Source organism: Triturus cristatus, chromosome 1_2, assembly GCF_964204655.1.
Source record: "Triturus cristatus chromosome 1_2, aTriCri1.1, whole genome shotgun sequence".
Taxonomy (NCBI): domain Eukaryota; kingdom Metazoa; phylum Chordata; class Amphibia; order Caudata; family Salamandridae; genus Triturus; species Triturus cristatus.
Window position 1 is genome coordinate 583365256 of NC_140580.1, and position 26874 is coordinate 583392129.

At 45.1% G+C, this 26874-nt stretch overlaps 1 protein-coding gene and 1 pseudogene across 7 annotated transcripts in view; both read right to left on the bottom strand.

Moving 5' to 3' along the window:
* The window catches only part of CNNM2 (cyclin and CBS domain divalent metal cation transport mediator 2), a 1019413-nt gene that overhangs the window by 706613 nt on the left and 285926 nt on the right, over window positions 1-26874 (bottom strand). The window lies entirely within an intron of this gene.
* Window positions 23861-25023, bottom strand: LOC146867674 (uncharacterized; annotated as a pseudogene).

Below are 26874 nucleotides of genomic sequence, written 5' to 3' on the forward strand. Positions count from 1 at the left end.
GATTGGCTCAGTCAGCTACATTCCAGCACGCCACTTTTGGTGCACATCTCACATCTATGCAAAGAAAAAAGGTTATTTTTGGGTGTTGGCAGGGCTGAGATGATTTTTTCCATTTTAACTCCCATTAGAAGTTTTGCTTGCGTACGCCTACTGCCTAAACTGTTTAATAGGTTTACACCACACTTAGCACGAAAGTAGACCTTTATTCAGAAAGAAAGATAGGTTTTGAAATATAAGTGTTAAAAAAGCACCATAGTGAGCTTTTAAGGGTTACCACTTTTGTATACATGTGCCGTTTAAAACTGCAAATGCAAAAATGTCAAACATTCATCCCAGTACAGAGATCTAAGCCAAAATCCATTGTTTTTTGCACCCCATGCCATTCCAGTTTAAACGCAGCCACATGTAAATCAGTCTTGACCCTGTTCCACGAGGGAACAGTCCAGCCCGAACTGCAAGTTATGATTTGTGACTCCTAGTAATAACATTGTGGATTTTTGGGCAAATGTTATTGGCTGTACAAGGCCTTCGAAAAGGAATATGCTACTTACCAGTATGCATCTGTTCTTGGCATGTAGAGCTGCAGAGTCACACACTGAGGATAAGATCGCCATCTGGTGTTGGGCTCGGATGATTGCAGGTTGTTGTTGTCTTCGGAAGAAGCCTTTGGTCACGAGGTTGGTGACTCCTCCCCTGGACAACAGTGCGCATGGGCATCCACTCCATCGTCAGATTGTTTTTTCGCCATGATGGGAAAAGATGGAGTGTATAGGAATGAAAGAAAGGATGTCCATGTGCAATGTCTAAGTAAGACAGATGCTGGAACAGATACAGGTCCCGGGGAGGCGGGCGGGCGTGTGTGACTCTGCAGCTCTACATGCCAAGAACAGATGCATACTGGTAAGTAGCATATTCCGTTCGAGGCATATGAGCTGCAGATCACACACTGAGGATAGATTATATAGCAGTGCTTCCCCTTAGCGGTGGTCGCCTGTATCCGTTGCAGCAGTTTGAAATAAAGTTTTTAGGACAGCCTGGCCTACTGAGGCCTGTTGTTTGGCTTGCACATCAACACAGTAGTGTTTAGTGAAGGTATGCGTGGTAGACCACGTGGCTGCCTTGCAAATGTCTTCTAAGGGAATGTTACCTAAGAAGGCCATAGAAGCCCCTATTTTACGCGTGGAGTGCGCCCTAGGGGGAACTGTAAGTGGACGTTTAGCCTTTTGGTAGCATATTTGGATGCATTTAACTATCCACCGGGCTATACCGGATTTGGAGATGGGATTGCCTTTATGTGGTGGTGCGAAAGCAACAAAGAGTTGTTTTGTCTTTCGAAAAGGTTTTGTCCTGTCGATGTAATAAAGCAAGGCTCTTTTGACATCTAAGGTATGTAGGGCCCTTTCAGCTACGGAGTCTGGGTTTGGGAAAAAGACTGGTAGCTCTAATGATTGGTTAAGGTGGAAAGGGGAAATCACTTTTGGAAGAAATTTAGGGTTTGTCCTAAGAACCACTTTGTTACGGTGTAGTTGTAAGAAAGGTTCCTCTAGTGTAAGGGCTTGTATTTCACTTACTCTTCGTAGGGAAGTGATTGCGATAAGGAAAGCTACCTTCCATGTTAGGAATTATAATTCACATTTGTGCATAGGTTCAAATGGGGGACCCATAAGTCTTGTTAGAACCACATTGAGATTCCACACTGGGGAAGGTGGCAATCTTGGGGGAAGAATTCTTTTGAGACCTTCCATAAACGCTTTGATGGCTGGTACCTTAAAAAGGGACAGGTGTTGCCTATTTTGCAAGTAGGCTGCCAAGGCTGCTAGGTGTAAACGTATAGAGGAATACGCTAGATTGCATCTTTGCAAGTGTAGTAGATAGCAAATGATGTTTTGGATGGAAGCATCCAATGGATGTATGTTATTATTAGCGCAGTAGATGGCAAATCGTTTCCATTTTGCGGCATAACATGCTCTAGTAGTAGGTCGTCTGGCTTCCTTTATGATATTCATACAGTCTGGAGGGAGATTGAGGTATCCGAACTCTAAGACCTCAGGAGCCAGATCGCTAGGTTCAGTGTTTGAGGATCTGGGTGTCTGATTTCTCCATGGTTCTGGGTTAATAGATCCGGGGAGAGGCGTAGCCTTTGATGTGGAACTAAAGATAGTTCCAGAAGTGTGGTGAACCACGGTTGACGTGCCCAAGTGGGAGCTACTAGTATTAGTGTTAGCGACTGTTGTTTTAGTTTGCGTACCACAAATGGAACTAGTGGGAGAGGCGGAAAAGCGTACGCAAATCTGCCTGACCAGTTCATCCATAGGGCATTGCCCTTCGACTGTGGGTGTGGAAACCTGGCGGCGAAGGTTGGGCATTTTGTGTTTTCGGGAATGGCGAACAGGTCTATGTCTGGTTGTCCCCATTTTTGGAAGAAGGGGAGTAGAACCTTGGGGTGTAATTCCCATTCGTGGATCTGCTGTGTGTGGCGACTTAGGAGGTCGGCCACCTGATTGTGGATCCCTGGGAGATGTTCTGCTAACAGGTAGATGTTTTGGGGAATTGCCCATCTCCAGATTTGCTGTGCCAGTTGGGACAGTTGGAGAGAATGTGTCCCTCCCTGTTTCTGTATATAATACATTGTCGTCATGTTGTCTGTGCGTATGAGGACAGTTTTGTTCTTTAGGTGTACCTGAAAGGATTTTAGTGCTAGGAACACTGCTAAGAGTTCCAGGTGGTTGATGTGGAGCAGTTTCTGTTGACTGGTCCATCTGCCCTGAGTGGTATGGTGAAGGAGGTGGGCTCCCCACCCTGTGAGAGATGCGTCGGTAGTTAGCACAACTTGAGGAAGAGGCTCTAAGAACGACCGCCCAGTGAGCGAAGTGAGCGACTGTCCACCAACACCAGATCGGTAAGTTGTCCGTGAGCTTGGTTCCACTGTTGTGCCAGACATTCCTGTAAGGGACGCATTTGAAGTCGTGTGTGTGGGACTATGGAGATGCATGACGCCATCATGCCTAGGAGCTGCATGAACACTCTTGCTGGAAGAGATGGATGAGTTTGAAATTGAGAGATGAGATTTTGTATACTGGCTATCCTGGCAGTGCTGGGATAAGCAATGGCTTTGGATGTATCTATGGTTGCTCCTAGATACTGATGTAAGTGGGAAGGTTGTAGATGGGATTTGGGGTAGTTGATAGTGAATCCCAAATTGTGGAGAGTTTGAATCGTGCGATGAGTGTGGAGAATGCATTTTTGGTGAGTATTGGCTTTTATGAGCCAATCGTCCAGATAGGGGAAGACATGGATCTGTTGTCTTCTGAGGTGCGCTGCCACGACTGCTAAGCACTTGGTGAACACTCTGGGTGCTGTTGTTACTCCGAATGGGAGAACTGTAAATTGATAGTGTTGCCCATCTACCACAAATCGTAGATATTTACTGTGAGCGGGATGCATAGGGATGTGAAAGTACGCGTCCTTGAGGTCCAATGTGGCAAGGAAGTCTCCCTGTTGTAATAGTGGGAGGACTTGTTGGAGGGTGGTCATATGAAAATGATCCGAATGGATATACTGGTTTAGTAGTCTGAGATCCAGTATGGGCCTTAATGTTTTGTCCTTTTTGGGAATGAGGAAGTATAGAGAATATACCCCTGTTCCTTGATGTTGAAGAGGGACTGGTTCTATCGCATGTTTTTGTAACAGGGATTGAACTTCTTGTTTGAGGAGATAGAGATGATGTGAGGACATTGGACGTTGTTTGGGTGGTATGTTTGGGGGGGATTGTATGAGTTCGAGGCAGTAGCCAGACTGGATAATTTGTCTTACCCATCTGTCTGTGGTGATGGAAGTCCAGACAGGTAGGAATTGTTGGAGCCGCCCCCCGACCGGAGTGGAATGGTCTGGGGGGAGTGGTGGCAAGTCACTGTTTGGTGGTTGGGGAGGTGCGGGTGTTGTTGTTGTTGCCCCACCCTCGACCTTTGTTATTGTTTCCCCTATAACCTCCTCGGAAATATCCTTTGTTAGGGGATGTTTGTCCAGAATTTTTAAAGGTGGACGTGGTCTCAGTTCCCGTGTTTTTGGAGCCTCCTCTATAAAAGGAGCGACGAAAGGAACCCCGGGTTTGAGGAGACTGCAGTGCTCCCATAGACTTGGCAGTCTCATTATCCTTCTTCATTTTTTCTAATGCAGTGTCCACTGCAGGGCCAAATAATTGTTCTTGGTTGAAAGGTTGAGCTAGAATTGCGGTTTGAACCTCCGGTTTAAAACCGGAAATACGGAGCCAGGCATGTCGTCTGAGTAAGACGCTAGTATTGACCGCCCTAGAAGCAGTGTCTGCCGCATCTAAGGCGCATTTAATGGAGGCATTAGATATTAATTTGCCTTCTTGAATGAGGTCAGTGGCCTGGGATTTAAAGGGTTCAGGCAGATGTTGCGTAAGGTCCTCAAGTTGGTCATAATGCGCCCTATCATACCGGGCTAACAGGGCCTGGGTATTGGCAATACGCCAGTGGTTCGCCGCCTGTGCGGCGACTCGTTTGCCTGAGGCCTCTAAAAGCTTAGACTCCTTGTCCGGGGGAGGCGTTTCTCCAGTTGTCTGTGAGTTAACACGCTTCCTGGCATTTGATACGACCAAGGAGTCTAAAGGGAGCTGGGCTTTAATGTATGCAGGGTCCTGCGGGGCTGGTCGGTACTTTTTTTCGAAGCGTGGGTTGAGAACCCTAGCTCTAACAGGGTCTTTAAAGACTTCAGTGGCATGCTTTATAACCCCTTTAATCATGGGCAGTATGTGAACAGTTTTTTGTGACTGCTCAAAAGTATCGAGGAGAAAGTCCTCTTCAAGGGCGCCCGTGTGCATTGTGACGCCATGGAATGTTGCTGCCCTATTTATTAGTTGGCCAAACCCCAAGTGGTCATCAGGAGGGGAGGGCTTGGAGGGGTAGGTAGTGGGGTCAGGCATGTCAGGCATTGGATAAGACCAGTCATCTACGGGTGCTGTGTCTGGGAACGTAAAAGGGTCGTTTGGATCAACAGGATCATTAAATAAATCAGGGTCCGCCCCTCCCCCTAAGTCATCATTATCATCCTGTGGAGGAGGTGAATGATAGGGAGATGGTAAAGGTAAAGGTAAAGGAGAAGGAGGAGGAGGAGGGGGGGACGGGTTAGGAGGTAATAAAGGAGAGGAAGGACGAAGTGGTGAAGTAGCACAGTCCTTCTTCCGTATGGGAGCTGGAGGTGGTGTGATGTCCAGCTTCCGTTTCTTGTATGGGACGGCAGTCACATGTCCGGTTTCGGGATTGATGTAGATCCGCTTTTGAGTAGGATCTGGGCGAAAAAGTTCATCCGGCTCCGAAGGTGGTGGCGGTGATGACCGTTTCGGGTCTTTATGAACTTTTTTCGGTGTGGACGTAGTTTTCGGTGCCGATGGATTTTTCGGTGCCGACGGAGTTTTTGGCGCCGATGGATTTTTCGGTGCCGATGGAAACTTCGGTGCCGAGGGACTTTTAGGCATCGATGTCGAAGAACGTTTCGGCGCCGGTGGAGACTTCGGTGCCGAGGAACGTTTGGGTGCCGAAGGAGATTTCGGTCTTGAAGCCTGTTTCGGTGCAGACAGTGGTTTTTTCGGTGCCGAAGGTGTTATAGGTACAATCACATGAGGTTTGCTCGAGCCCGAGCTACCTACAGGCTTAGATGTCTTCGGAGCCGGGCCCGAGGGCGGGGCTTCTGAAGAGGATTTCCGGTCGCGACTGGGCCCAGCTGGCGGAGTCTTGACCAATGTCTTTTTAGATGGGGCAGGGGGGGTGGTACTCACACGCTGCCCTGGAGTGATGAGGTCATCGGAATCGTCGGCCTCGGACACGATCTCGAGATCTTCGGTGTCATCTTCAGGAACATCCTGAGCAAAGATGTCCTCCGGTTCTGGAGCTGGTTTGGCCATAATATGGCGTCGAGCTCTTCGGTCCCGGAGGGTCTTCTTGGAACTGAAAGCGGCACAAGCTGGACAGGTCGATTCGTTGTGTTCCGGCGACAGGCAGAGGTTACAAACCTCGTGGTGGTCACTGTGGGGGAACTTCGCTCCACACTGGGGGCATTTTTTGAAGGGTGTCCTGTCCATCAGCCGCTTCCGGAACCGGTCCGAGTTGATTTCGATGTCGATGGAATGAAGATTGAAGAGTTAAATCGATTGCTGGAAGTTTTCTGCTGGAGCGGAAAAATTCATCCGAACCCAATGGCGGAAAAAAACAATCTGACGATGGAGTGGATGCCCATGCGCACTGTTGTCCAGGGGAGGAGTCACCAACCTCGTGACCAAAGGCTTCTTCCGAAGACAACAACAACCTGCAATCATCCGAGCCCAACACCAGATGGCGATCTTATCCTCAGTGTGTGATCTGCAGCTCATATTCCTCGAACATTGTGTTTCTGCCATCTTGACAATCACAAATTCTTCAGATTTGTGATTTTTGCACTTTGGGGGGGGGGGGAAATTCCTCACCCATTGGGCCATGCTTTAAGGTATCCGACCACAGGGGAGTGTTGAGGGCTACCTAGAGGCATGGAAAACTCCAGTCCCACACCAGGATAATTTGCCAATCAAAAAGCAATTTGCACTTCCGCATGCCGTCATTCTGTGACCGATATGCAAATCAAGCATGATTCAAGACTTTGATAGAGCAGAAAAAAAATGGGCAAGGCGAGACGCTAGAACAACAACTGCCTCACTGCATCGCACAAGTGGTAGGGACCAGTGGCGTAACGAAAGTTGAGGGGGCCCCCCTGCAAAGCAAAGCCTCTGGAGCCACACAGGATCGGACAAGCCAGGGGATTGTGCTGAGAGGGCCCCCTGGAGCTCAGGGGCCTCCACGCACTGCGGGGCCTGCAGAGGCCTTTGTTACGCCACCGCTACATGCAGAGCATCAAAGCACCCAACCTTTTAGGACAGATACAAAGAGTTCAGAGACAGATGCTAGACAAGTCTAGCACAACCATTCTTTGTATAAAAAATGTGCAGGCTTTGTTGTGACGTGGTAAATTAGGACAAACACTCCACATAATTAAAACACATTGAGTTTTTGAAAAGGAGGTTGATTACTGGTTCTTGCAGTTAAAGTGCCAGTATACTTGAGACCTAGGCTCGCTATGTTTAGGTTTCACCAGTATAGACTACATGAGCAAATGGGGTAGCCAATCGCTCTAAACAGACTACTTACGTGACAGGGTTTATTTTGTATCCCAGGTACCGGTATCCCACTCATTTGGAAATACCTTTATACAGGCGGACAGCTCAGAACTGGACATTTGGGCTCAAGATTTCTGGAGCTGTGAGCATTGTTTGGAATTATGGCCACCAAGCTAAATTTAAAGAGCTATATATCCTAGCTGTAAACTTTAGCTAGTGGTTCCTACTCATGACAAAAGAGGAAGGAGGGATAGTTCCTAGGGAATAGTGTTCCAAGTGTAATACACAGGCTACTCTTCCTCAACGCTATTGAGGGATGAGAAGCACAGACCAGACACTTGCTATTCTGTGTTATCGGTATAATTTTGGATTTTTCTGATCCACTGGACCAGCTTCTGCATCGTGGATAGAATGGTCTTCCCTTAGAAAGGCATCACAAGTCTCTTGGTCAGGACAATGATCTGTGGAATGATGCCAAAGTTCTTTAAGAGCTCAGGCAACTTGTGGTGCCAAACAGCAGGCACTGAAATCAGGTGGAAGCACAACTGTTGTATTTGGCGGGAAACGGACATCATGCCACTCTACATTCATGTGAAGTGAATTGCACTACATAAGAGTGGACTAAAGGGATGAGAATTCATTCAAGTAGCTGCTCACAGGTCCAGCTACAATCAACAAAAAACCTTCATTCAAAATTCAAGTGCAAGCCAACCAGGAAAGGGCGTTTTGCAAGACTTCAAACATGCAGACAGGTGGACCTGATGTGAGAGGAAGTTTATATGATCCTTAAGTCAAACATCTATTAAAGAAAATCTATTCGACAACATCTGGCTCAAACGATGCAGTTTACAGTGACAACACAACTTCTTCTAGTAGGACACAGAGACATACACTCGCAGCTTTATCCCACACACCTGGATAATAAAGGGCGGCACTATAGAAGAACGTTAGTCATTCTTGTAGTCTTGTGTTTATTTCAGAAATAAAATCAATCCAACCAGTAAAATCCCATAAACAAGATTTACAACAAAACTTTCATCTCTTTAGAAAAAAAAAGTCTCTTGTTCAAAAACAACCACGAAGACACCCTTACAGGTATGTGCACACGTTATAACAGGTAAGTCAAGCAGCTGTAATTTCAGTTGCACACTGCCATCCGGACTGAAGAGCCCCTTAGGCACAGTTCCCTATAAGATACAGGGGGCCATATTATCAAGAACGGCGCAAACATTATCGCCGCTTTAGCGGCAGGAAACTGTCGCTAAAGCGGTGAGAAGGGGCTTGATAATATGCCCTGGAGAATTCCAATACAAGCCCAGGGTTGATGTCCTTGACACCAGAACCTGGGCTTCTATTGGAATTCTCTAGGGCATATTATCAAGCCCCTTATCGCTGCTTTAGCGGCAGTTTCCTGCCGGTAAAGCGGTGATAATGTTTGTGCCGTTCTTGATAATATGGCCCAGAGATTTTAAAAAATCACTTGCAGGATGTTAAATTGCGAATGCTGTGGAGCACAGGATAAAGAGCAAAACTGTATACAGTATAATTATGAAAGTGCAGTTACATCCCTAAGTAGATAAACCTGCAAGAACCACCTCACAGGAGGGCAATATCACAGTCCACTCCAGCCAGAAGAGAAGGTATGCTCAGGTTACTTGCGTCAAAATATGGTTCTAAGGTAATGAAATATCAACCTTCTATAACCCCAGAAATTATTTTCTGCTTAACCTCCAGATCTCCTGCAGATTTACAATGCCAAAATGCATATTATCATTGTGTTCTGTACAAAGCCACATACCATTTCTGTGATCTTATTCCATAATCCTTACAAAAAAAAAGTCGGTACCAACAAATCTCGTAGGTTCTGAAAGCGGTTGAAGAGAACAACTGAACTCACTTTTATTTCCGACTGCTTATTTTTATCAAGTCCAATTCTACCATGAACCTTTGCAAAGGGGGAATACCAGGACCAAGTATGAACTAGATGCTAATGCTCAGTGAGCCAATCCACACAGGGTTCCAATACCCTCGGCACTTTGTTCAAGTTAGCTGCTTCAAGAACTATTAATATTTAGGCTTGATTAACTGATTTTAACCAGTGGCCAAAAATCTTTTTATATTAGTGTAATTATAAGTATACTTTCAGGTTCTATTCAAATGGAGTTTAGACTGGTCCCCTAAAATAATACGCTGCAATGTATTACAGACAGGAATGACATAGATCCTGCTTACAGTTCATATCAATAAGCTCCCCGATTATTTGATTCACCCACAGTTACAACCAGATGAGAATTGGCTGCAGAGCTGCTTTGTAGACAATAGACCTGACTCCCAACTAGGTGCTCAGAGGTAGTAGAGAAATTTACTGAGCTAAACTACAGATACATCACAAATATTAATTTGACTACTGGAAGACGCTTTACTTTAAATGATCCACCATATAATGGCACAAATTTCTTTTTTTTTAATGCTCGACAGGTGATCAGAGAGCATGACACCCAAACACCACCATGCAAATACATAGCAACTATTACAACATTTGTGAACGCTTTGAGCAACGCTCAGAGGTAATTTAAGACAACACACAAAGCAAATGTTAAACTCTGTCTCTCACTTTTAAAATAAGATTTTTTTTTTTTTGTAACAGTCGGTGTAGCTAGTAGACCCGACACGTGGTCACTACTAATGCAGTAATCGTCTCCTTCTCACAATCGGTAGGTTATTCAAGGGAGATGAAAATAATGGACTATTCAGATGCTTTTCAGGCAAACCGTCAAGAGCTCTGCCTATCAGAACTCCATTATTTCACTGCAGATAACCGGGAGATCTCTGGTGGTAAGGTCAACAAAATACCATGGAACGTTGGGGGGTGGGATGGAACAGAAACAAACATGCCTGACTGTCGCCTTTACAATTAACCCAACAGAAGAACTTTAGAGAAAAAAAATAAGGCAGGCAATTCAACAAGGCCTAGTTTGTTAATCCACGCTTCCTAAATCCCAGATCAAAATTTCTCGATGGGCAATTCTGGAAATCAATCTAAGTTGGCAGAAAGTAATCTGCTGCAAAGGTACTTGAATGCTCGGAGAACAGGGCGAAAAACCCGACACTGAGGGAAAGAAGAAATATATGGCTGCATGACAAGGGGAATAACACAGCAAGGTAAGAAACATTATTAAATCTACCAGACCAAAGTGAATAGCGCAACACAAAGATAATGGAAGCACCTAGAACTCGGACAGACTGACTCACCTGAAGGGCTGAGGTCTGACCTGCAGCTTCAGCGGCAGGTGTGAGACAGGGGATGGGAAGGGCAAGGCTAGCCAGGCATGCAGGGGCTCTAGTTATAATTTAAATTATTATGGCCGGCAGTGGTGGCTGGTGACATTTGAAAGTGATCGGGCGGAAAGGTTTGGGATGAGTTGCTGGTACAGAGCGATCTCAACCGTCATAAAGTGTGTTCGGGGGGTGCCGCCCTGCGAAAAGTTTGAAAAAAAAGAGTGGATAAATGGTGAATTTTCAAGCTAATTTGAGAAAGCAAGTAGGTTAATAAAGCGCTATATAAAACTGAAAAATAAACCTGTTATCGCAATATGTAAAGCCTTTAGATATATTGCAGTAAGTACTAATTAACACATAATGACATGCAACACAGTCGCTGCCATTCATTCCAGTCCAAACAAAAATAAAATGTACAACTATTTTTCAGAAGATATTCTATGACTTCTAGCAAGTAAAAAGCCACTTCAGTTCTGCATCTTATATTGGTAACACGTAAATTATAGTATACAGATCAGATGACAACTGCAAACTCCCTGGCCTGGTCACAAGGGTTGCATCAAAGACAAGGCTGGGCCCTTCTGGGGGATTTTTCTTTCCAAATGTTGACACTTACACAGACTGCAACCTGAGGCTAGACATGCTTCATTCCATTGCCAATCTGCTCTGTTGTCCACCCAACCCCGCCCCGTGTTCATGCCCTCACAAATTACTTCAATGTATTGCTTGCATTTGGGAGGGGCTGGAAAGGCTGCTTTCCGCAAAGCCATTTGTCAGGCCATAAACACTGAGCTCAGGATGGACATGAGCCGTAAACTACTTTTTACATTTGTGGAATGCATGGAGGCATATGTCGAAGTCGAAAACATTTCTTGCAAACAATTCAGTTTTCAATGCACAAATTACCCATTCATCATGTTGCACATCAAAAATCCATGAAAATACCCCTGCTTGATGCTCCTGCATCATGCTTATTTGCAAGAAACCAACACATTGCAGCTGTGCTAAGTTCACTACTTGGCACCCCTTCACTATGACCACTGCACAAAACTCCTGGATCGATGCTGCTGTCTATGCCCATACAAAAAGTCTTATGTACATTACTTCTTCATTATACCTATTCATCACACCCATGCATAATAGCCCTGTGCACAATAGATCTGTACATTTTCCTAGGACGTCGAACTTGTACAGTGCTACTCTACATAACACTGCCCTGCACGGTGCCCTGTACATTAATCCTCAGCGCAATGGTTTTACACAGATTGGCATGAACCAAAAGCACAGTAAAATGCCTCATCAACACGCCTCGATGCAGAGCCAATGCAACATGCCCTCTCACACCAGTGCAATATGCCCTCTCACAAAGTGCTCACACACTACCCCCTGCAAGATATCCCTTCCCACCGCCCCTGCAGAGAGCCTACTGCATGGATCTCCAGTTCGGAAACACTTACTTTGGGTGTCTGCACGTGGTCCCTCACTGGAAGCTGCACAGATGGAGGCCGGCAGTGATGGATGCTGGTGTGGGCACATGAGGTGACACTAAAGTGGCAGACTGTCGGAGTTGTCCCCGGGACTTTGGCAGCCGCGTGTAAGGCCCTCTTTTTCTTTGTCAGCCACGAGTAAGGTCCTCTTTTTCTTTGAGAAGCACCCTACCTCCACACCCTCCTCCCGGTGATTGGTGTGCAGCAATGCACATAACAATAATGGCCAGGTACCAGGACATATATGGGTACCAACGGTGCAAGCAGAAGGAGGCTGTGCCCACCTAACACAAGTGTCTTCAGAGCTGCAGTGACCTCTTGGCTAAAAGGGGGCTCCTCGGACCTGCAGTGACCTCTGGCTAACATGGGCAGGGGGCTCCTAGGACCGGAGGTTCAAGTCCCAAACGAAAACAACTCATCAGACGAAAGAGGTTGCCAGGACAGTAAAGCCCGGGGCAGGTCCTGTCCTGGGGTCGATTCAAGAAGGGTCAGTGTTGGGCCTGACTGAGTTGAAAGATGTCCACCTCATTGCTATCACCTGCTGGGGGTAGGGGTGGGGGGGCAGGAAGAGGCCCGGTGGGTGGGTGGACTCGTTTCACCAACACCAAGCGCAGCGCCAGCAGCAGAGTCACTCTCGCATAGCGCTGCGGGGCTGTCACCACTATTCAGCCTCCTCACCCCCAAGACCATCCTCGCCCCACGAGTCTCACTAATGCCGGACATCTCTGACTAAACACTAAAGAAATACATACTCCGAGCGGAGCGGGCTCTTTCATTGGCCGGTGAGTGACGGACAGTCCTTCTCAGTCTCTGGTTTGGCTGGGGCCTGGGATGCCTCACCTCAAGTCACGCGCACTTTTATTGCATGACAAATTCAATGGAATTGGTCAACAGCCCCACCCTGTACTTGCGCAGACCCGGAGACAACTGCGCAGGGCGCGGGCACCCACCCACCGTTTAATTAATGAAGAGCTCTGCCTCAGAGGCCCGGCCGGGGCCCGCGCGTGCGCACTGCGCAGTTGAACTTGCGCACCATTTAATTCAGTCCTGATTAACACTGTGAAGAGCGGCAGCCTCTGAGGCCCGGGCATGCTCAGCGCACCATTAAATTTGTTAGAGGTCAGGGCGGGCATGCCACCATGATGATTAAGAGGCTTCATGTCTGCTGGCTCTAAATGAGGGGGCCCCTGAAGCGCGGGGGCCCCCCCGCAACGCGGGGCTGCGGGGGCCTGTGTTACGCCCCTGGTAGGGACCGAGATGCTTGGAAGACGTAAGGCTGCCAGAAGCGTGCTAGGTCAAGGATCTGGACGCAGGCTAGGCCCTGCACCAACCCCCATACGGAGCAGAGGTAGGCGGATATCAGAGGGTTGGGGGCATTAGGGTTGACCTGTTCCTTTAGATATAAGCTGCAGTGACAAGACCCAAACTGGCCAAAACCAGTTTGAGTTGCTTGTGTTCACGTTGAGAGAGGACAAGGACCAGCAGTTCGCGCTGGGCTGCTCCTACTGGAGAAGGCCCAAGGCTGATTAGCATATTGCTGGTTCCTGCAGGAGGTGGCATGATGGGCAAAAAACCAATGGAGTGGGTGGCTGCTTAGAAAAATTACCAGTGGCTGAGATGCAAGCAATCGGTCAGTCAATTTTTTGTTTTCTAAATTGACAGAAAAGCACAGGCCAATCTTTTACAACTACCTCTTCTTAGACATGTAATAGCTTTTCTTCCAGCAAAAGCTTTAACGACCGCGATGTAATCAAGATGTTGCTTCATTAAATTGTGGTAATGTTCTTCTAACTGGAATTTCAAAGTGTACTCTTTTGCCACTTAGAGCTATTTTGTATTCTGCGGTTAACCTGACTGAGGGCTATTTTTAAATCTCTACAATGCGTGCAGTTTGAGGCTCGCATTCAATTAAAACTTACCTACGTCACACATTAGACCTTTATTGTGCAACAACCCACTTACCTAGCATAGAGACTTCAAATACTGGAGCAGTCTCAACACTGCTGGCGGTAAGTCTCTTGCCTGCGTAGGTCTTCATTTGGTTAGGAAATCATGGACTACCAACCAGACTGTTTCACTTTGTCTACCCAAGCCCTGGAATTCCCTTCCGCAACATTCAACTTGCTCAAATTCTTTTCATTCACAGAAAAGAGCAAATAACTGTTGTCCAAACATTTCCTCCTCTGGCGATTTATAGTTCCTTAATTTCTAACTGTTTGATGGCTGACTGAATTTGTATATTACTGTTTAAATATTTACCAGAGGCCCTGGAAATGGGAAACAATGATGAATGTGAATGGCTCAGAAAGACATATATTTTTTAATCAAAGTTACTGGGTTATGATAATTGGCAAACTTGCAATTACCCAATCAAAGTCCTTCTCTCGACTTCATGTAATGCTGATTAAATGAGGCTTGGTAATGTTGACTACAATATTAAAGTGACTTTTTTTTACATTATCAGAGGCCTGGCATCCCTGGACAAACTTAGGGGGTGATTATGATGATGGTGAGACAGTCACCGACAACCCGTCGCATTGGAATCATGAAATCCGCCTGTCATAATGCCATGGCGGGTGGATGATTGGCGGTTGGAAAGACCGACTGCAATGCATTCGACGGGCTCCCTGAGCACGCCGGCGCGTCGGAGGGACATCCAATCCCTACAATGGTGGCGGTGCCTGCCAGGCACTGCCGTAGGGATGATATCCCTTTCTGCCCGCCTTTTCATGGCAGATAACTGCCATGAAAAAGCAGGCGGATGGGACTCAGGGGGCCCGTAGTGGGCCCCCCTTGCTCTTAGCTGTGGGTTGTGGCTGGCACCGCATGGTGCCTGCCACATAGTGCAGGGATATGTAATGTATCCCCTTTTTGCATTGTGGCGTGTCCTGCAGCCAGCAGCACCTGCCGCAATGCAAAGGATAGGCATTGCAACTGCCTGCCTCTGTCGGGACCGCCGAAAGCTTGTCGGGCAGTCACGTTTACGATAGGGTCGCCCACCTGCCATCCTAATCAGCCCCTTAGTCTGACATAAATCAATGAAGCCAGGCAGTGTGGAATCCAAGGTCAAAGCTCTACATTTTGGAAAAACACTTCTCATTCGTATTCCTGAGATTCATCATCGTGTATCAGATTAATTCTTAGAAATACTTGTCTGGTTTTAATACCACCCAAAAAATTCCTTCTGTCATCGTTTCTATGATATTTCCCATTTCTATATAAATTAATTTGACTATGCCTCAATGAGATGAAAAGGAGTAATGAGAATCCAGTGGCAATCAGACCTGGCACTTTATCATGTTTAGATTTATGGACAGGATAATTTTCACATCTTTGATGACAAATAAAATAACATTCGTAAAAGAGAATCAACTATAAACTGAGTTGTACATTTTTTATCAATTACTGATTGAAGAAACAAAAGGTCAAACAATACTTTAAAGCAGATTCAGGTCTACAATAAATGAAAGCTTACCTTTCCTTTTCAATTCAGTCCACAGTACTTGTTAAAGCAATTTCTATTTGGTCTTTGACTTCGTTTTTTAAATATATTTGACGTCCCCAGTCAATATAGGCAGAACTTTTAGCTACAGTTTTTCTGAAATCCTTTATATTTAAAATATTGTTGTTGGCCTGATCAAGACTGTCTTTTCCTCCAGGTGTGCTGAGACTTTGATATTCCTTACAGGATTTGATTTCTGATTCATTTATGTCTTTGTTTCTGTTTAACAGTAATTACAGATAACACATTTAAAAAAACGGTCGTGTTTTGTTCAAGTGTTCAACCAGTACTACTCTGTGACATCTGTGTACCAAAGTGTGAATTTGTAAACAATATCATGGTATTGTTTGGGCATAAGGTATTTTTCTTGCTGTGATATCCTTATTGTTTGTATAGCATGTAATGGTTAACAAATTTTGGTTGTTGCTATTTTTGTGCTATCAGTAGTTGTGTTATCAATAGCATTAGTTTAACTGTAAAATGTATTCTATGCACAAACGTCACTGAGAATCAAACAAAAGGTCATCGACTGTGAGTAATCAATTTCAAGACAAAGTGAGTTGATAAATAATTCTCTAAAGGAGGCAGTGGAAATTCAGTACTGGAGGGTCGAAGATTCTGAAAAGGAGCAAAGAGAAATCAAGTGGGCTGCATAACATAATGAGGGGAAAAACTAAACTGTTCCTTAAAAGAACTGACAGAAGATCTACAGGACAGAAACACTGGAGGAAAAGGTCAAGAGTGACAAAGGACAACACTGTGTGTTCCCTAATATATTGAGGGGGAGCAAGACCCAAGTTTTCTTTCAGTTGTGCATGTGCAGACTTACTAGTACATTTGTTTTTGTGCTGCACACCACTTTAGCAGAAGTGTGTAGTAAATTCAGTTCTCCGTGTGAACATAGACGGATTAACCTACTAACCGCATCCTAACTCGGTTTAAAACTGATGATAAGTCATTGTACCTCTACACAATTCCCCAAGAATATGAGTATTCGTTTGCAAAGGACTGCTCGCGGACTGTGCATTTCTGTCATCCTTTACAAATGTGCCACAACTTTGGGACAGAGAGTATAAACGGCCTGCACTAGCAGTCTTTTTTGCTTTAAGCAGATATCTTCACAGTAAACCCAGATGCTCAGCTTCGAACATACACAGGGGGTGTGATTTTTCCTTTAAGAGTGCACTTTCAACTGAAAACATGGGTGCTAAAAGGAATACTGCTAAATTAAGGCATGTGCCAATATATTATTTCCTTAGTATATGAGGGTTAGTTTACAAAGGATTGCAGGTATCCTAATATATTACTTATGGACATTACATATTCACGGCAATTTGCAAACTTACTTTCAAATTTTGGGATAGCGTGTAATAGCACAGTACACTAGTTATCTGCTTTGGATGTATGCATTTTTCTTCATGGGGCATTCAGATTCTCAGGACTGGGCTTCAAATATGATCTAGAGACGTGAGCTTTTTCCTCGTAAACTTGCACTTTAAACTGAAGTGAAATGACAAAAGGAAGTTCTGCCAAATGTTAACTCCTAAGATAAGGCATAACCAGTGCCAGGCGTTTTTTGGATCTCTGGGAAAACGTACTGTACATCAATGTCAAGCACTTCTTTTAATTGAAATGAATCTTTGCCACCTTCACATTTTGCACCGTAAATACTGCTTTTTGGAAACATTGCATTCCTTTTACATGCACGCCCAAATCACTAACATAAATCAAAAGAAGAGAAAATAGCCAATCACAAACCTCCTCTAAAATTAAACAGACGTATTGGTCAGGTTTTGCTCAGGCTCTACCTGCACTGCCACCTCTCCCGCACAGAGGGCGGACTTTCCATCTTTCAACTATGTTTACACCCGTGGCCTCACACCATAATTTCCAATCCTTATAAGCGACAGAAAAGTGAAGGTGCAAATATATGAAAGCAAAGATCTGAGCTCTTCTTGCTACAATCAGAATCATGATTTAGTGCAGCAGCCAACGTGACCTGGGTTTACCCATGGACATGAATTCATAAAAATGCCAGGGGTAGCAGAATCAATATCACCGGACATGTGACCCCTGCCTGATGTCACAGGAAGTGACATCACATGAACTTTGACCTGATGGCACCATAGGAATATAAGCGCCTGCCCTCTGACCCATCCACGATGATGTCCAGGAAGTGACATCACACAAACTTTGATCTGGTGACATCACAGGAAGCAGCATCTTTGACTTTGTGCTACACAGGAAGTGAAGCATCTGACTTTTGGTTACTTACATCACACACACAGGCTGGAAAATCTTTACAGATAGAAAAGCACTACCCTATAAACACAAATACTTCAAATCCTATTGAAAATGCATCTGCATACATTGTTTCAGGAAGCATCCTCCGATATACAATTAAGATAATGTAGCATTGATGGATTAAGAACCTATCAAATAGTGTACACCAATGGAGAATACACTAGTCAAGTTGAAATCAGCCATTTCAATATTAAATAACATAAAATGGGGAGGTTGATGGGCCTATAATTTTCAAAACAAGTTCACGTTATCATTTGTTTTAGAAACTAAGAGTACCATGTAATTAAATCTAAGTCTTTAGGAAGCCAACGGGAAATGAAAATTACTACCCGACAGAATTTCCGCTATTACACATTTACACCAACCATGTACAGAGGAGGAGTCGCGGACTTCCCTGGGGTGGGGTGTTATTGCAGGCACTGGATATCGAACGTCTCCTTGATTTCACGACCACTGCAAGCTCTAACACACAAGGATGTCCCAGACACTGTACCATGGTCCCATGACTGCGACAAAGCTTTCTATACCTTAAAGCAAGAGCTGAGTGTGGCACCAGGACTGGGCCTCCCAGATTACAGCAAGTATTTCCACCAGTTCTGCCATGAGAAAGGGGGTTGCTCACTGGGGGTAATGACACAAAAGCATGGATCCTCCTATTGCCCAGTGGTCTACTACTCTGCCACTCTAGTCCCATTACCACAACTCTCCTGCCTTGACTGCAGCAGACAAGGAAGCAGCCCTCACAGTAGAAAGATCAGAAAATGTAGTGCTGGCACACAGCTTGGTTTTACATGTTCCACATGCCGTGGACACACTGTTGAAATCCACTAAAACACAGCACTTGACAAATGCACACCTCACTAGGTACAAATTGACATTATTGGCATCACACATTGTCATTATAAGGTGCACCACCCGGAACCCTACCTGTCTTCTGCCCACTGAGAGTGAAAATGATGACCCAACAATTGATCATGCTTTCTGTAGTAATTAGTCCAGTAGCCAAGATGTACTTTAAGTAGATTTATTAAGTTGTAGTTACATGTTGTAGAGTTCATGAGAAGTAGCCCCACCTGGAGCAGTCTGCGTGCTGCTCTGCCCATACTGTCACACTTCAGTTCCCAGTTCCCAGGCACCCAAACATTCCATTCATGTCCATCACACCAACATTCCATGCATCACATTCACACTAGCTGAGCAGCTAGGGAGAAAGTTAACAAGATAATTTCAATGCAGGTTACTACATATCCTCCCTCCTTCCACAGCACAAAAATGAAACTGAAAACGTGAATGAGGTTCTATACAGAAGAACCTAAAGAAAGAGAAATGTACAACAGTACATAAAATGCAAGCCAGAATACATTGCAAAGCGGATACTGGACTAATTACTAAAAAATTTTGGCGACGAGGATGGGATGGTAACCCACACGTGCAAAGCACAATGGATTAGCAATCCATCCTCGTCGCCAGAAATGTGTAGTAATGAGTCCAGTAGCGGAGATGTACTTCAAGTAGATTTATTAAGTTGTAGTTACATGTTGTAGAGTTCATGTGAAGCAGGAGCAGTCTGCCTGCTGCTCAGCCCATACTCCAACTGTCACACTTCAGTTCCCAGGCACCCAAACATTCCATTCTTGTCCATCACACCAACATTCCATGCATCACATTCACTCTGGCTGAGCAGCTATGGAGAAAGTAACAAGATAATTACAATGCAGGTTACTCCACTTTGCATGATTGTGTGCTTGCTATTGATATACACACCAAGGTAGAACCTGAATTGAGGAACACACGATTCCCAGATGCGAAGGGGACCTGTTTATTGATGGCTCATGTCTCAGAGATGACCTGGGAACCCTGCAGGGTTTCTATGTGGTGCGCACAACTCAAAAACTACTGGAGGGGGGAGATTGACAGTGATCAAGAGAGCCCAAGCTGCAAAACTAGTGGCATTAACGAGTGCATGAGTTCTGGCAAAGGGGAAGAGAGTAAACCTATAAACAGACAGCCAGTATGCTTTTGGTGAGGCATCCGACTTTGGGCAGAGATGGACAATGAGGGGATTACTCACCTCAGCAGGTCAATAAATACAAAATGCAGCACCGATGGTCTCCTTCTACAAGCCTTGCTATTACCAAAGAAAGTAGCAATAATAAAATGTGCAGCGCCAACCTCATCTAAGGACTATGTTTCAAGGGGCAATGCATTAATTGATGGGGAGGCAAAGAGAATAGCACAAACAGGTTGTGAGGTCGAAATGGTTCAGAAGACATCCACCACACTGGTGACAATAATAAAGGAAGATTTCATGTATTTTGACCCTAAGTACATTCAATACAAGGCTGGGGAAGAGGAACAAGAGGAGTGGAAAAGGGGAGGATGTATGGAGGCAGAGGAGGGAAAATATGTTTGTCTATGTCAAAGCTTTCTTCCATGGCCCGCCTTTTACATGGTCATTCACATGTGGGAAATGATGGTATGATCCGCTTGTTTTCCCAATTTTGATACAGCACCAAGTTTCGTCAAACTGCAGAACACTTATGCAGACAATGTACTGTTTGTGCACAATATAATACCGGGAAGGATACAACAACTGCGCCTGGCACCTTTCCACCTCCATACGGACCTTTTGAAAGCTTACAGCTTGATTTCATCTACATGCCCCCCAGTCTACAAATATAAGATGTGTTGGTCATCATATGTATGCTTAGTAAATGGACTGAAGCATACCCAGCAAAGAACTGTGATGCAGAAACGGTTGCCAAATGCATTTTGAAGGAACATATTTCAAGCTTTGAGGTCACGGTGCTCCTGAGTTCTGACAATGGACCACTGTTCCCAATAAGGTGCGCATCCCCACGCGTACCTCTGTTTCCCCAAGTGCGCAGGGCCATGTGTGGAGCGTGCACACATACAGCACATCCCGCAAGAGTGTTTGCGTCGCCACTTTCAAAAGACGAGCGGAGCAAAAAACAGGCATTTCCTGGTTGCGGAGGGCGGCTGAAGGAACCACCTTGGAGAAAACACTCTGGTCGGTCTCTTAAGCTGTGGGCACTTGCTGTACTTTTGATTCAGCAATGGAAAGGTGATCTCAGTATTAGAAACCTCTCCTCCACACGCAGCTCCCGCAGTCTGCTAGGGGGCGTCCACAAGCCACGGAGGGGTTTCTACTTTGGATGCTGCAGGCAAGCAGATCGGCACGACTGAAAAAGGCCGCCTTCTAGATCCGGCATATTGACCAGGACCCGAGGGGTTGCTCCAAATGCTATTTCACTACCAAACATTAACATTTCTTACAAATCCATTGGATTGCACTGGAGACTTGGCAAGTAAGTATGCTGAAATCACAGCCACTTGTCAGAATGCACAGGGCTATTTCCTAAGTAACAGTAATGCAACCCCAGCAGCGAGACCTGTTCCGTCACCAAAGACCTTCTGAAATCAATCACAATCTGAAAGGAACAAGGCGTGTGCTTTCGGATTGACCTGGAGCACACGCAGTGTTTGCAGACTTGCTGTATTGTTTTGTTAGTAAAGCGTGGCTGCGGGACAGATTGCGTGCTTTGGTTTAAGTATTCATGTTAATCGCAGTCCCCTTTAAGAGCTGCGATTGACATGATGGTGTTGTATTTGGCGCTGCAAAAGCGTGCGGTCTGGTTCCTGGTACACATAGCCCTCTACGCAGGAACGTCGGCCAAGCTCCTGAGACGGCTGCAACGCATCCAGAACGCCTCTGCACGTCTCATCCTCGACATACCCCGCCGCAGCCACATCACACCCCACCTGAGAGACCTGCACTGGCTCCCCGTCAACAAGAGGATAACCTTCAAGCTCCTCATCCACGCACACAAAGCACTCCACAACACCGGACCAGCATACCTCAACAGACGACTCAGCTTCTACACCCCCACCCGCCAGCTCCGCTCCACCGGCCTCACCCTCGCCACAGTCCCCCGCATCCGAAAAACGACCGCCAGCGGCAAATCTTGCTCCCACCTCGCCACCAAGACCTGGAACACCCTCCCCACCAACCTACGGCAGACCCAAGACCTACTGGCCTTACAAAGACTCCTCAAGACCTGGCTCTTCGATCAATAGCAGCACCCCCCCTCCCCCAGCGCCTTGAGACCCTCACGGGTATGTAGTGCGCTTTACAAGTGACCTGATTGATTGATTGAGGGCTGCAGTGCACAGAGACCCTACACTGCGGCACACAAAGGAAAAAAAGTAAGAGGGAATATTGCAATGGACCAAAGTATATCTCCCATGTGATTGGAGGGAAATATGCAGAGAGCTAGGAGCCACGCAGAAACTACATTGTATATATCACACACCAGCAAGAGAGGCCATTGAGAGAAGAAATGGTGTGTTGAAAAACAAAATAGGGAAGATCTGTATATCCAATGAACTATCCTGGATTGATGTACTGCCATTAGCTTTGCTGTCCATGAGAAGCACTCCTGACAGAGTTACAAAACTAAGCCCACATGAAATTTTATTTGGCCGTCCAAAGCACATTCCAGGCTACATGTCTATTGCTCCTCTGACAGTATTGGATGATTTGCTCTTGCAGTGCTGTAAAAGACTAACAGAGACATTGTAACTAACAGAGACATTGTGTTATCTTCATCACCAGGTGCTGCAGGCTCTCCCTGAAGCAGAAACAGCACCACCCCATGGGCTCCAGCCGGGAGACTGGGTCTGGGTCAAGGCCCACACCACACGGGACTGCCTTCAGCCTTGGTGGAAAGGACCATACCAGGTCCTCCTGACAACTGCCACAGCTGTCAAGTGTGAAAAGCTCACCTACTAGACCCACAGTTCCCACACCAAGAAAGCATCGTAACCACTGCAAGAGCCCCTGGCCATGAACCCTCTGCACATGGTAGCACCGGCAGGACATAGTTACAATCTCCGTTCTACTGAAAGTACCTGGTGGCTGAAGTACTGGTAACCTCTCACGCCACACACAGGGTAACACCAAACCATTTTTAGTCTTTGTGAATTCCTTGTTCCTTTCCTCCCTTTCATATGTATCAACACCTAGAACAATGCCATAAATTGCACAAAAGAAAGACAAGAAGTTGCCCTGGGTGCTGGCAGCAGTATACAGCCCAATTCCCATTATAGTCAACACAACAATGACGATACTATGGCGACATTATTTGCTGAACACATCTCCATACCCTTCCTCGATGGGCCAGAGACACTTATCAACAGTACTGAAATACGCCACCAAATGCCACCATCCAATTTAACGACAACGAATGGCATAAGGAAGGTTGGGAGTAGGGGGGGCTAAGGATTAAACAATTTGGGAAGAATATGAAGAAATCAAATACATACAAATGTTGACAATGTATGTGAAAATAATGAATGTGTCAAGATGTTAAGTCTGCACAAAAGAATAGCAGCATGAGTGGACAACATGATGGGAATGGGAGTCCTACTGCCCCCAGCAGGGGTGGCCTACACCACCTATAGAGTAAGTGAGTAAGCTAGGTTTATCGAAGACCTGGCAGGCTCTACGGCGGCAGCCCTGGGAAACATAACAGAGGAACTCACTGCGATGAGTGAAGGGTGATTACGAATCGCATTGCATTAGACATCCTTCTGGCCAAGGAAGGGGGGTATGCCAAGCAGTACACCAGACCTGCTGTTCCTACATTCAAGACAACAGCAATATAATCAACAAAGCAACAAGCAATATCAGGAAGGTGAAGAAAGAAATGCATGGGATACACACCGGTGGTATATAGGGGTCATGAAGGCGTCATTCAAATTTAGCTGCTTAACCTCATTAGGTTCACAAGCCATTATCATTAAATCACTGAGTCTCTTGTGTCCACATTTAGTGTGCAAATAAAGTTTTACCCTTTTCATACAGGAGAATATTCTCTCATTTGTAGCAGTAGTAATAGGTCATGTAAGAGCTAAATGTAAAAGATCCAAAACCTGAGGAAACGCTCCCGGTAAATACATGAGCTTCTGACTAACAGAGTGAATACCTGGTGCATTCTTGTCTATAAGATTTGTTTTGCAGTGTCCAGTTCGGATTGTAGAAGACTTCGGTCTACTGCAGCATCTTGACATTTGTCAACAATAACTAGTGCAGAGTAAAAGTCAGAAAAACAGCTTTTGAACTGAACATTCCGACATCAGACATGAGGCCCATGTTGCTTGTAAATCGAGCATCAAACTCATATACATATCTATCCAAAGTAGAGAAATATACTTTGAGGCATCAGAATGGCTATATCTTTTCCCAACATTGGTACTGAGACAATCTGTCAGTTTGTAACTCAATGTATGGTGTCTCAAAGGTGGAGCCCTTGGATTGGATTTTTCTTGAATCTCAAGTCCACACTGCTATGCTAAGTCCTTAGCCTGACTTAACAATTCGGTTCACTGACTGTCTTGATGGAGTTTCACTAAATCACTTCTTGTTGACTTAATTAGATCACATGCTCTCGGCAAGTCAAGGTCTTTGCCCTGTACTACTGTCAATCTTTCGGAGAATGAGTTACATACACTGCAATGTAAGCAAGAAACAAAAGTTTTAAATGTTATTATGTAGTCCTTTGGGTTCTGAACTAGCCTCCTTGTTACATTGGTTTGATTCTATTTTACGGAGAACAACGATAATAGACTCAAATCGCATCTGTACTTTTTCATTACAGGAGTACCAGTAAATACACCTCGTACCTGAGAGCCTTTCTAGCTCCATTACAAACAGATTACTCTCATTCTGAGCTTCCACAAACAGCTCATGCCTAGGTGAACTTTGAGAAAGAAGAACAAACTGCTTACAATATGGCAAGAAATGTTTTACTGGTTGTATGTTAGTTACTGTTTGCACTAACACAAGGTTCACGCAATGGGCATGGAAGTGTATATAAATTGCTTGTGATGCGATCTCACGCATTTTTGCTTGGACACCATCAAAACAGCCACTCATAACGGATACTCCATCGTAGCACTGTGAAACACATTTCAAGTCCAGCTTTCTGTACTGCTTCAACGGTGGCTGCAGCAAGGCTGGAGACATATAACTTCTCCATATTGCAACACTCTAGTGCATTCTCCTGAACATTTCCATCACCATCAACAAAACAGATACTAAAACCTAGCTGTTCTTTATGTGAGTCAACTTTGTTTTAATCAACTAGCACCACAAAATATTTTGTCACTTTTTTAACAATACGCCCATGGACAAGCGCTGTCAACACAGATATCTTGTCATGTTTGTAATCAGGAGAGGTATAGTGCCTATACCTGCTGGACATTCTTTCTTTCCACCTCTCATCTTTATCAGAAACCATCTCTAACAATTCAATGAAATGTCCCCTTCAGTGAGAATGCTCAGTTTCATCCGTGGCACAGAATGCAAGTACTTGACAACCCAAGAAACATACTACCTAAGCAGCTGCTCCACATGTTGCCTATTCCCCTCAATTTCCTGCTCCACACCTCTTACTATCATGGAAGAAACTGACTACTAACAGTTTGTAGGCTCCTGTAATCTTTTGAAGTTGGTCTAAGCAATAACTGACGATCTATGCTACTCTGACTGTGAATGTTTGGAAAAAGAACGAGTAAGCATTTCCCACTTACTGAAGTCAATGTCAACGAATGCAGCATTGCCAGGTTCACGACCTCCTACCCCTCAAATAGAACCAGCATTAAAATACCTGCATGCAAAACAATAATCAGCATCTTTAAGGACTGAATACCCAAGGATGAGTTTTGCAATCTTTATTAAACCAACGGCATGCAGTTAAGGGGAATGTTTGAAGTTTTGGTCGCACTGGGTATAATGATTCAGTGACAAGTCGTCTGCAAAGAATTCACTTGCTGTGTGGGATTTTCATGTTAGTGTCTAACTAGTTTCTTTGATTCGATGTGCCTCTATTATGTCACTCCTCACAAAAGAGCTCGCTGTATCGTCATCAAATGATGATGAACAGTCAGCAAGGCCAGCGAGGGAAGTACTGTCATCTAAGCTACCAACATAAGAAGATAAATCTTAAACCTCAGTTTGAAATGAACACTCAACAGTGTCAGCATGTGAAGAAATGTCAGAAATGTTTTGGAATCCATTTACTTTGCTTTTCTTTTTGTCTGTCACTTGACCGTAATATGATATTCAATGATAAGGCATGTAGAACAAGGACACCAAAATGCATGACCCTTGGTGAACTACTGCACTGTGCTGAAGTAAATATCTTGTAATGTAACGCAAGGCTTGCTCAAAGACATCATCCATGACCTGCATTATCATCCTGGCCAAGCAACAAGACACCATTAGCATACCATATATAGAAGAAACAAAAATTGGTTACTGCATTGCTTTGGCTTATTTGGCTAATTATGTAACCTGTACTGTCTGATGATGGACATGCGATGTATTGGTCCATAGTTACAGAGGGAATTCTCTTGTACTTGTGATGTTATTGGAAATGTACTGAGACGCCTTTTTGTGCTTGACAGGAATGAAAGACTGTGCTGAACTTCTGCAATTTGGACACTTAGTTACCATGCCAGCTGTCCCCGTGTTCACGTATAGTAAATATATTTTTCTTCATATGAGCCTGACGGAGTTGGTCTCATTTTATGTAGGTTGCTACAAAGTCAACAATGGCGGACCTATTATCAGCACCGGGAGAAGCAATGGCAGCAGATGATGTTTCGGAGAGGTCATGAATGTGAGCATATGCCTTCACTGCTAGACAGAGCAACATCAGACAACTTTTTTGTTCTCTTGCCTTCATTAGAAACTGTAGGAGGGTCTTCGGTACTCCTTGTTTTAGTGAACAAATCCAAAATTGATCTATGTTTTGGATCTTTCAGTTTTGTAGTAGGGAAAGACATTTTTCTGTGTTCCTTTGTTTGCAGATGAGCTCAGCAATTCCACTGCTAAAATGTCAAACATACAGATAAAAGGGTTAGGGCATGGCATGGTACACTGCACATAACAGTGAGGAAACATAAGACACCGGACAGTGAGGAAACATCGGACCATGCGGTGCAGGAGGGAGGGATGAGGTGCATGGACTCACACAACAGAGGGCAGGGAGGCAGTGGGTAGGGGCAGCAAGCGAACTGTACAGGGTAGGCAGGAAGGCCAGTGGCAAAAC